This window comes from Melitaea cinxia, chromosome 1, assembly GCF_905220565.1.
Source record: "Melitaea cinxia chromosome 1, ilMelCinx1.1, whole genome shotgun sequence".
Lineage (NCBI taxonomy): Eukaryota > Metazoa > Arthropoda > Insecta > Lepidoptera > Nymphalidae > Melitaea > Melitaea cinxia.
In genome coordinates, this window is record NC_059394.1 from 6,713,775 (window position 1) to 6,722,928 (window position 9,154).

A 9,154-nucleotide genomic window follows, 5' to 3' on the forward strand; every position below is an offset into this window, starting at 1 on the left:
ATACTATGTAGTGACATATAATAACGTGTTTGCAGCTATTTGATTCTTAGGATTCGTCAAAGACAATCTTTTATAAACAATCATCTTATAACCAAAATATATAATGATAAAGAGTAATTTTATGATTCTTATAGTTGTAGTAGCAGTTGGAGTGTAGGGTTCTCAAAATCTAGGTGCGAATTCTAACACGCTTTATTTGCCTTTTTTAGTTATTGAAAGTAAATCATGGCGTGAGATGATGCAATAGCTAGTAATCATTTTTAATGTGTTTAATGTGTATAACGTGAAATGAGGCATTTTTTCATTATATATTTCGATTCTTAAACACATTAATTTAAACTGTATTGTGTTAATTAATTCATTTTATTGTATTATTATTATTATTATTAATTATAATTCATAAAGCTAAGTTTATGTTTTCTTTCTGATAATTTTCTTAATATAAAAATCATTAAATTTAGGCATGATTAATTTCAATTTTCAAGTCAGTTGTATTTCATAGTAATTCAGTTTCCTAGTCAGTATTTCTATACATAATTATATATATTCTATTTGCATGCTTCTAAAGAAGATTAGGTTGCTAACTACAAGTTTGAGTGCATTGTAGTTTGGACATAGCTTAAATGCACTACTAAAACTTTAAGCTTGTTCTTTGTTGCGTAAATCTGTTTCTAATCTTGTCGCGTTTAGATTAACTTTTGATGAAAAGACTTGTAAAACTACTCTTTTATCAAGTATTTTTGAGTTTTCTATTTTAATTTCTTCGATGTTGAACTAAAATTACGTCTAACGTACATGTAAAGCCATTAAAGCTAATGTATATACTTTATTATATAGTCAAGCCCCTCTTTTCGATTGCTTATGTGAATAACGTCCGATAACCGATAACCGATACTACCAACATTATCAACTTTGCAAAAATAAAAAGCAATAAAACAGTAAGTGCAAGAAAAGAAAAATAGGCCTTACAACGATAGCTGTGACCAGACTGTTTGATTCTGTTCTATTGAATTTCGGCTTTTATTTAACTTTATTAAGCCTGAACATCGATTTTTTAAGCTGTAAGTTTATCATGAATTATAACTGTTCTTTTTTTAAATCTGTATCATTGTACACATTGGTGTACCATAGATATTTCTATTAAAAAAATAAATAAAACGATCAGAAAATAACTTAGTAGAGTTAAAATTAAGTAAATAAATATATATTCATGATAAAAATTTCTCTATAACATTTTATTTCCATTTATAACACTGTAATTTTTTAACCGACTTCCAAAAAAGGAGGAGGTTCTCAATTCGACTGTATTTTTTTTTTTTTAATGTATGTTACATCAGAACTTTTGACCGGGTAGACCGATTTCGACAAATTTTGTTTTAATCGAAAGGTAGTGTATGCCAATTGGTCCCATTTAAATTTATTTGAGATCTAACAACTACTTTTCGAGTTATATCTAATAATGCGTTTTTACTTGACGCTTTTTTCGTCGACCTACGTTGTATTATACCGCATAACTTTCTACTGGATGTACCGATTTTGAAAATTCTTTTTTTGTTGGAAAGGGGATATCCCTAGTTTGGTACCGCGATAAGGAAACCAGGATTTGATGATGGGATCCTAGAGAAATCGAGGGTAACTCTTGAAAATCCGTAATAACTTTTTACTGGCTGTACCGATTTTGATAATTTTTAATTTAATCGAAAGCTGATGTTTATCATGTCACATATAAATTTTATCAAGATTTGATAACTACTTTTTGAATTAACTTTGATAACGCGTAGTTACTTGACTATTTTTTCGTCGATCTACGTTGTATTACTCGTCGATGAAATTGAAGTCGGTTTTTTTTTCGTTTGTGAGCAAACACAATTATTGGTATTAAAGAATTAGTTGTGTATTTATTTACTTCGTAATTAAAACCGTTGTAAGATTAGAATTGAAAAGATAACGAAGAATTCTCAGGAAGTTGAATTTTTAAAAGTTAATTAATAAGTTTAAAAAAAAAAATTATGATGTTAATTAATACTATTTTAATTTTGATACAATCATTTGAAGGAAATCTAGGTCGTTCTAGTTTACATTTAAGTAACGTCCCGAGAGCTAGAAGCTTGTTCATTCACTCAAATATTTAAATGTGAATACGGGACTTTCTTGATATCTTAATTATCATTGCGATGATATTTGAGAATATGCAATATGTTATAGAGTTGAATTATTTATTTATTTGTTTTTTATTTTATCACAATTTCATATCATTGTAAATTTTGTATACGAGAAAGTGCAGCCTCAAGGCAGGTATATCATAATAATCACACCTAAATTATCTACATAGCATATTTTCGACAAGTATTATTTATCAAATGTAATGTAATAATGAGATAAATAATTTTATTAATCTCTAGCTGACTTGACAGATATTGTCCTGTCTGTGTGTGCGAAACGCATGTAGTTGAAATTATCGAAATATTTTTTTTTAGAAATTCGTTAATTTTCTGCGCAATTTTCTTGATTTTTATTACATAAGGACCTCCTGCAATATATTAGAAAACTTTAACAATGCCTAGAATTGTCCAGCCGTTATCAAATTACCGCTTAGCAATGGCATTTAGCGAATCATATTTATTTGGCTAATTTTTTTGTCACTATTATAGTCACATCTATAGTATACTATACTTACAAAATTTTATACAAACTCCTATAGATTATCTTGTAGCTTTAAGGTATTAAAATAACTTTTATACCAACACAGCAAACACACCTATTTTGTAGAATCAGAAATATTTGCTAATACTTACCAAGTTGTTATTAGGTTACTAATTTTATTACATTTATATTTTATAGCTTCAATCAGTGGAAAAAATATTAATAAAAATATATTTACAAATTATCAATAATAATATCGTGTTGTTGATTCGTTAGATAGGAATGTATTCTTTGTGAAATATATACGATTTCACTAATATTATCTACGTAATGTTATATTATAATAAAGTTATGAGATAATAAATTTCTAAGAAACAATTGTTTGTCAGCAATATAAATAACTTACCATTTTTAATATGCACTTAACATTCTCGATGCAAGCAAAAAAAATATGCACAATTCACAATAAACAAAAGTGAAACTAGTCTTGACTCTATCGTAAAAAAACGATTATTAAATAAGAAGCTTGATTCAGGACTTCCAATGATAAAACAACGTTGATTGATAAAATAATAATTTGATAAGCGCCACTCAACGGACGGAGGTATTACTAGATAGCGATAAATATTTTATCAAATGTTTCTTCAATCAGTTATGATGAATTACCATTACATATTGTGATTTCAAATCGATTTTACTTGTAAGTCTTTTTAAAAGTTAGATAAAATTGAGATATACGGCAAATTCACAACATATATGAGATATTTTTATTTGTATGAAAATAATATTACACTACAAACGAGATTTTAAGCCCGTCTACTCTGTGTAAAGGTCTACAATGAATGACGCGTAACTTTACTTTACGCAATCTATAAGTAGGGAGAAAATTGACAAATAAACATTTTTTTTTTATTTTGGCGATTTGGAACTTTGTATTGAATATTAACATTATAATGCTATTTATATATTTGGATTTTCAATTTGTTTACCCATGAATATGCTTTTTGTTATTAACACTGATCTTTATATTTTCAATTTATCTGCAATAAAAGAAAGAAATGAAAAACTAATAAATATTTGAAAAATATTAGGTAATTATATAAGCTGCCTATGGTAAAGTTGTTGACTGAAGACCTTTGTCGCAATGCATGCAGTCATCAATACTGTCTTCCGTAACTAACCAAGTTAGAGGGTCTCAAGATGGTGGTCAAATTTTTTTGCTAACTTTTACGAGATGAAAATTTAAATTATTCGGCAATGTAGTGGCTAAGTCTATGTTTATGTATCAATTTACTTCACTTTTCTTTTTGTCCTCCATTGTATTGTAATCATGTGGAAAAATGATCATATTTCATAAGATCTGTCTTTAATTTTCAAGAGCTGGTGTTGGGTAAAATCTCTAACCATTAAATTTAAGAAAAAAAATCCACTACAAAATAATTAGTTGGAAACGCCTTACATCAGTTTGGATAAGATCTGATACGTTTCAGACTATTAGATTGATTTCCACCATACATACTTAAGAATCACCGCAAGTAACACTTTCATGGGAAAAATACCGCATCGAAATCTGTTCATGAGATGGAGAGCTTCGATGATACAGATATAATTAAATTGGCGTCAAACTTATAACACCCCTTTTTACATCGGGTGTTAAAAAGAAACCTTAGTATTTACGAGATCGCATCGAACAGCAACTTATTCATAGGTTATATATTACTTTATTATTTCTGTGTCATTACTTCTCATTAGAAAGATGACCACAATAATAAAGAAAAGAATAAATAAGACTTTTGGCAGGGTCACGTTATCAAGCATCTTTTTATTTTATGTTTTCGGTCTTATATTCTATTTATGAAGGTTTTTCCTCTTGATAGCTTATTTAATAGTTATACAGATAAAACAGGGTCTACCCTGTTTCCCACAGAGTATACACAATACAAAACAACATTATATGGATCTAAATTATTCACATATTGGAGTCGTCTAGAAAACGCATAATTCGTATGTTAAGTACGTTCTGATATATGCCTTTTAAATTTTGTACAATACAATTTAAAATTTCAAAGCTCTATTTAAAACCATGTACTCCATTAAAAATGAAAAATATAATTAGATATTTTTATAAAAATGCTTTTGTTGAAACAGAACATTTCAAATGGAAATCTCAGACTTTTTCACAATATTTTTCTAACAACCAAATCAATTATGTTCTGTTAGCGTCTCGAAGGCAATTTTCTTAATGAATCAGTAGAGTCCGTGTGAACTTGTAACTTACAAATTATACTGTACGTACTAATTGACTCTCAAATTCATTAACATCTGTTTACTTACTCTAAAGCAGAGTCTATACAAATCCGTATATTTTAATTTTTAAAGTGGTACTTTTTATCACTAATGTTTTTTTTTGTATGTAAGTTTCGAACTACCTACATTTATTTACTAATATGATAAGATTATATAGTTTGTGTTTTTAATGTGTTTCTCTTAGTAAATCATCAAAAAAAATCTAGAGATTCTCTTCAGATCTTCGAAGCTTACGTATTTTATTATTTAATAATTTTGTAGTAAAAAAAATCTTTATAAACAACCTTTAAAGTATGACATTCTGATTCACGTAGTGGAATATTATCATACATTTGGCACAAGTTAAAATTGTAATTATTTTCTGTCATTCATAAGAAATTCAAACCTTTTTTATTTATTAGGAAAATGACAAAAAGTTTGTATAAAACCAAATAGATTATAACTAAGTGTTTATTAACTGACAGTTTGAATGCTATCTTACTGACAAAAACGAAACTAAAAGTAGATACAGGTTTGGAAGTAAAATTTTCATTTAATAAACACAGCACATTGAAAATTTTAACGCACTCAATAGAAGTCAGAATGTCTAATTACCAATTTCCGCAGAGACCATCTCGTCAAAATATTATTTCTTCGTATTATTAGGTGATATTCCCAACGTCAACACTACCTAATTTGGTAAAACATTTTTTCCGTAAAAGTGTGGGAAAGCGACTTCTATTGGAAAATATAAGAACTACGTATATATCATTCTTCTATCTATACATTACAAGAGGTCGTTGTAATCGCTTGTAACATATTAAATTACATGTACGTATTGAAGGTTGACATCAAAAAATATTTTAGTTAAATTTTATATAGAAAACTATATCGCTCTTGCATTTTAGGTAAATGTAATTATCAAATAGGAAATCATCCAGATCAAGCGCCCGTGTGGTTCATATATTCGTCATTTCATAAAAGCTGAGAGACTCGCAATATTTATCAAATAGCTAGTACACAGATATTATCAAATTACACAGCATTTAGGATTAAATTGGTCTCAAATATTTAAATGAAAAATAAACAAAACACGTCACAAATTTATGCGATAGGATAATAAGTAATCAAACTTTATAAATTATCACAATAACAACCGGTCAATTCGATTTCGTAAAATATAAATATTTACAAAGCTTAATTAAGAGGCACACAGCAGCTGATTTATGGATAGAAAAAAGTGGGCGGATGCTTTCTGTTTGTGATGACAGATGAAATAAGAACGGGTGTAAAAATATCTACTGGTATTCAGTCACACGAATATCTATTGTTGAAGTTATAAAAAAATTCGCACGCCCCGTCGCGAGGGCAGCTTTTGTAGTTTTAATAGCTTTAGTAATATTTCATTTTGAGCCGTGAATTGATACATCTTCTGCGAATTCTATCGCCATCGTATTTTATAATGGCCTGTATCTATGATTCAAAGTAATGTATACATAAATTATGCTCTGTCTAGAGCGACATATGCAATAAAAAATTCCGTGAAACTACTTTATTATATCTTGTCTTGCAGTGTCTTGTATTTATATGTATATGTTTGCGTGAGTGTGTGTGTGTGTGTGTGTGTGTATGTAAAAACACAATCATGAAATTTTAAACCATATTTTCATGTCTTGAATTTAGCATTCAGATTGATTAAATTTCTTGTATCCTTGGTATATACTTAATAAATTCAATCAATGCTATGTAGAATAAAATAGTAGGTAGGTACTTAGCTCGCACTGGCTTTTTTTTATTAAAGCTGTTGTAAAATTAGTCGGCAAACATAAGGCGTATTTGTGTCCTAAAATTACTTTTAAACTTACTTTATGGTCTTTTATTAAAAGTTATATTAAAGAATAACATTTTACGCGTCTTTCTTGTTGTTCCGTATAATTAGTTTTAAAAGACAACTCAAAACCATACTGGAGAGAACATGCATAGTCTTATGTATATTTTTAAGAAATAGCTATATAAATCAAGATTTTAATTTAATAAATAATTAAATAGTAAGGAATATTTTCTCACCAACTATGGACGTAATTATAGGTGTACAAGTAAACATGTCGGTGTTATCCCAATGTAATCGGAAGGCCCTACGTAAACAAACCCTTGGCTGCAGATTAGAAGCTCGTTAGTCTATCAAATAGATTATCTGTCTCGTATAAGTCTCGGAACTGTAATTCTATCTCGAAGCAACATTGCTGTAGATGTACGTCTAGTTTAATGAAATATTTGAAGTTGAAATTTGAATAACATAAATATTAAGTTCAGAAATATACATCTACATACAATATTAGTTTTCAAGTTCGTATTAATTTTTTAAGCAAATAATAGTAACTCTTTATAATTAAGTGGTAAAGTTGAGATGGACATCTAAAGCTTGTTTTTACGTATTACGCATTTGTTAACATTCTTCAAAAAAGGAAGAGGTCCTTAATTCATTTTAATTATTATTCTATGATTATTTTATAATATCCAACAGAAAATATCCTAAATCTGGAGCAGCTCGTCTGGTTATCTCAACCTTACAGATATCAAAGCTGAATAATGCTTTTGTTTTTTTTTTGTGTTGTAATCCTGTGATGAGTAAGGTGACCAGAACTCCTGAGCAGAGTCGAGGGCAGGGTCGGTAAAGCGATTTCAGTGCTTCTGGTGTTGCTGGCGTCTATAAGCTACGGTATTCCGCTTACTTATTATAGAAAAAAATACAGCCCAGGCTCGGGGCGGAAATCGAAAAAAAAAGTATTGTTACGGTACTAAAGTTTTACACAGTTCAATGTTTCTAATCTGGTTTGTTCAGAAGACGTGCATTCGTCAAACCCACAAGTGAGAAAGTTTATAATATTTCTCAAAAATAGTTTAATTTTATATTTAGTATATAATTTAATTTAGATTATTTAGAGATATGTCTATACATTATAAAGTGATGTCCATTTCCCATACAGGTGTTTGCCGTGGTCTGGGTGTTTGTGCAGTCCTTGTGGGTCTCCCCACCGTGTCTCGGAGAGCACGTTAAGCCGTCGGTCCCGGTTGTTATCATGTACACCTGATAGCGATCGTTACTCATAGTAGGGAATATATCCACCAACCCGTATTGGAGCAGCGTGGTGGATTAAGCTCTGATTCTTCTCCTATATGGGGAAAGAGGCCTATGCCCAGTTGTGGGATATTACAGGCTGAAGCGTCCATTTTTTGACGAACAAAACTTTGGCGTTACACTATTCAATTTATTAAATTTAACAATCGTTTAAATGTTGGTGAAAGTTACTTAATTTAACCAGATTTTCAAGTTACTCTGACTAATCCTTCAAACGTTGATATCTAACACTTTGTCGCTTTCTTTTATTTAAGGATCATATTAATCTTTTGTCGAGCGAAGTCTTAGGTTTTTATTTAAATTATCATCTTGCCTTTATATGGCATTCATTTATTTATTCTTAGATGGCTTGAATGGCAAATATAGTGCAGATGATCAAACTCATATCACGGGGGATGGCGAAATCAGAAAGGAAATTTTTTCTCGTAAAATACAAATTGAAGGAAAAACTAATTTTAAAACACCAAATAATAATTTATTATTGCTAAGAAATTAATTTCCCGTTTTTTCACAAAATCTTGCACGGGTAGGCAACAATTCTTACACAGAACTTCACTTTTTAATTTCTAAGCAAAAAAAAATCGGAGATGCTGCGTAGAGTTCCTTTTTTAAGTTTCATTTTTTTTGGCAGTATAAATATTGACGTACCAAATTATTTTATTAAAATGTCAGTATTTATAAGATTAAACATTAATCTTTTAGCCTATTCCGATGGTATCACTTACTTAATTGAATTTGTCATTGTTACCATGAGTCACAGATCGCAATCTCCGCGGGTTTCTGACGTCGGTGGGCGGTGACAAACGCAGCATCGGCCAGTAACATCAATTAGATCTAGGATCGACTCCGCCATGGTGTTGGCACAGAGCCAAAATTTGAAAGATAATAGAAAAGGGCGGGCATTCTAAAAATGTATTTCGTTCGAAATATGCAAGAATATTTTTAATTACAATTTTAGTTATGTAGATTTATTCTTGAAAACGATAGCTAACTAATTTTTTTGAGCTACCTAGCTAGCTAAAAATAGCTTTCAAACTCTACATGTAAACTAATTGTTCCTTTTTTGTTACTTGGAGTTTGTAGGAT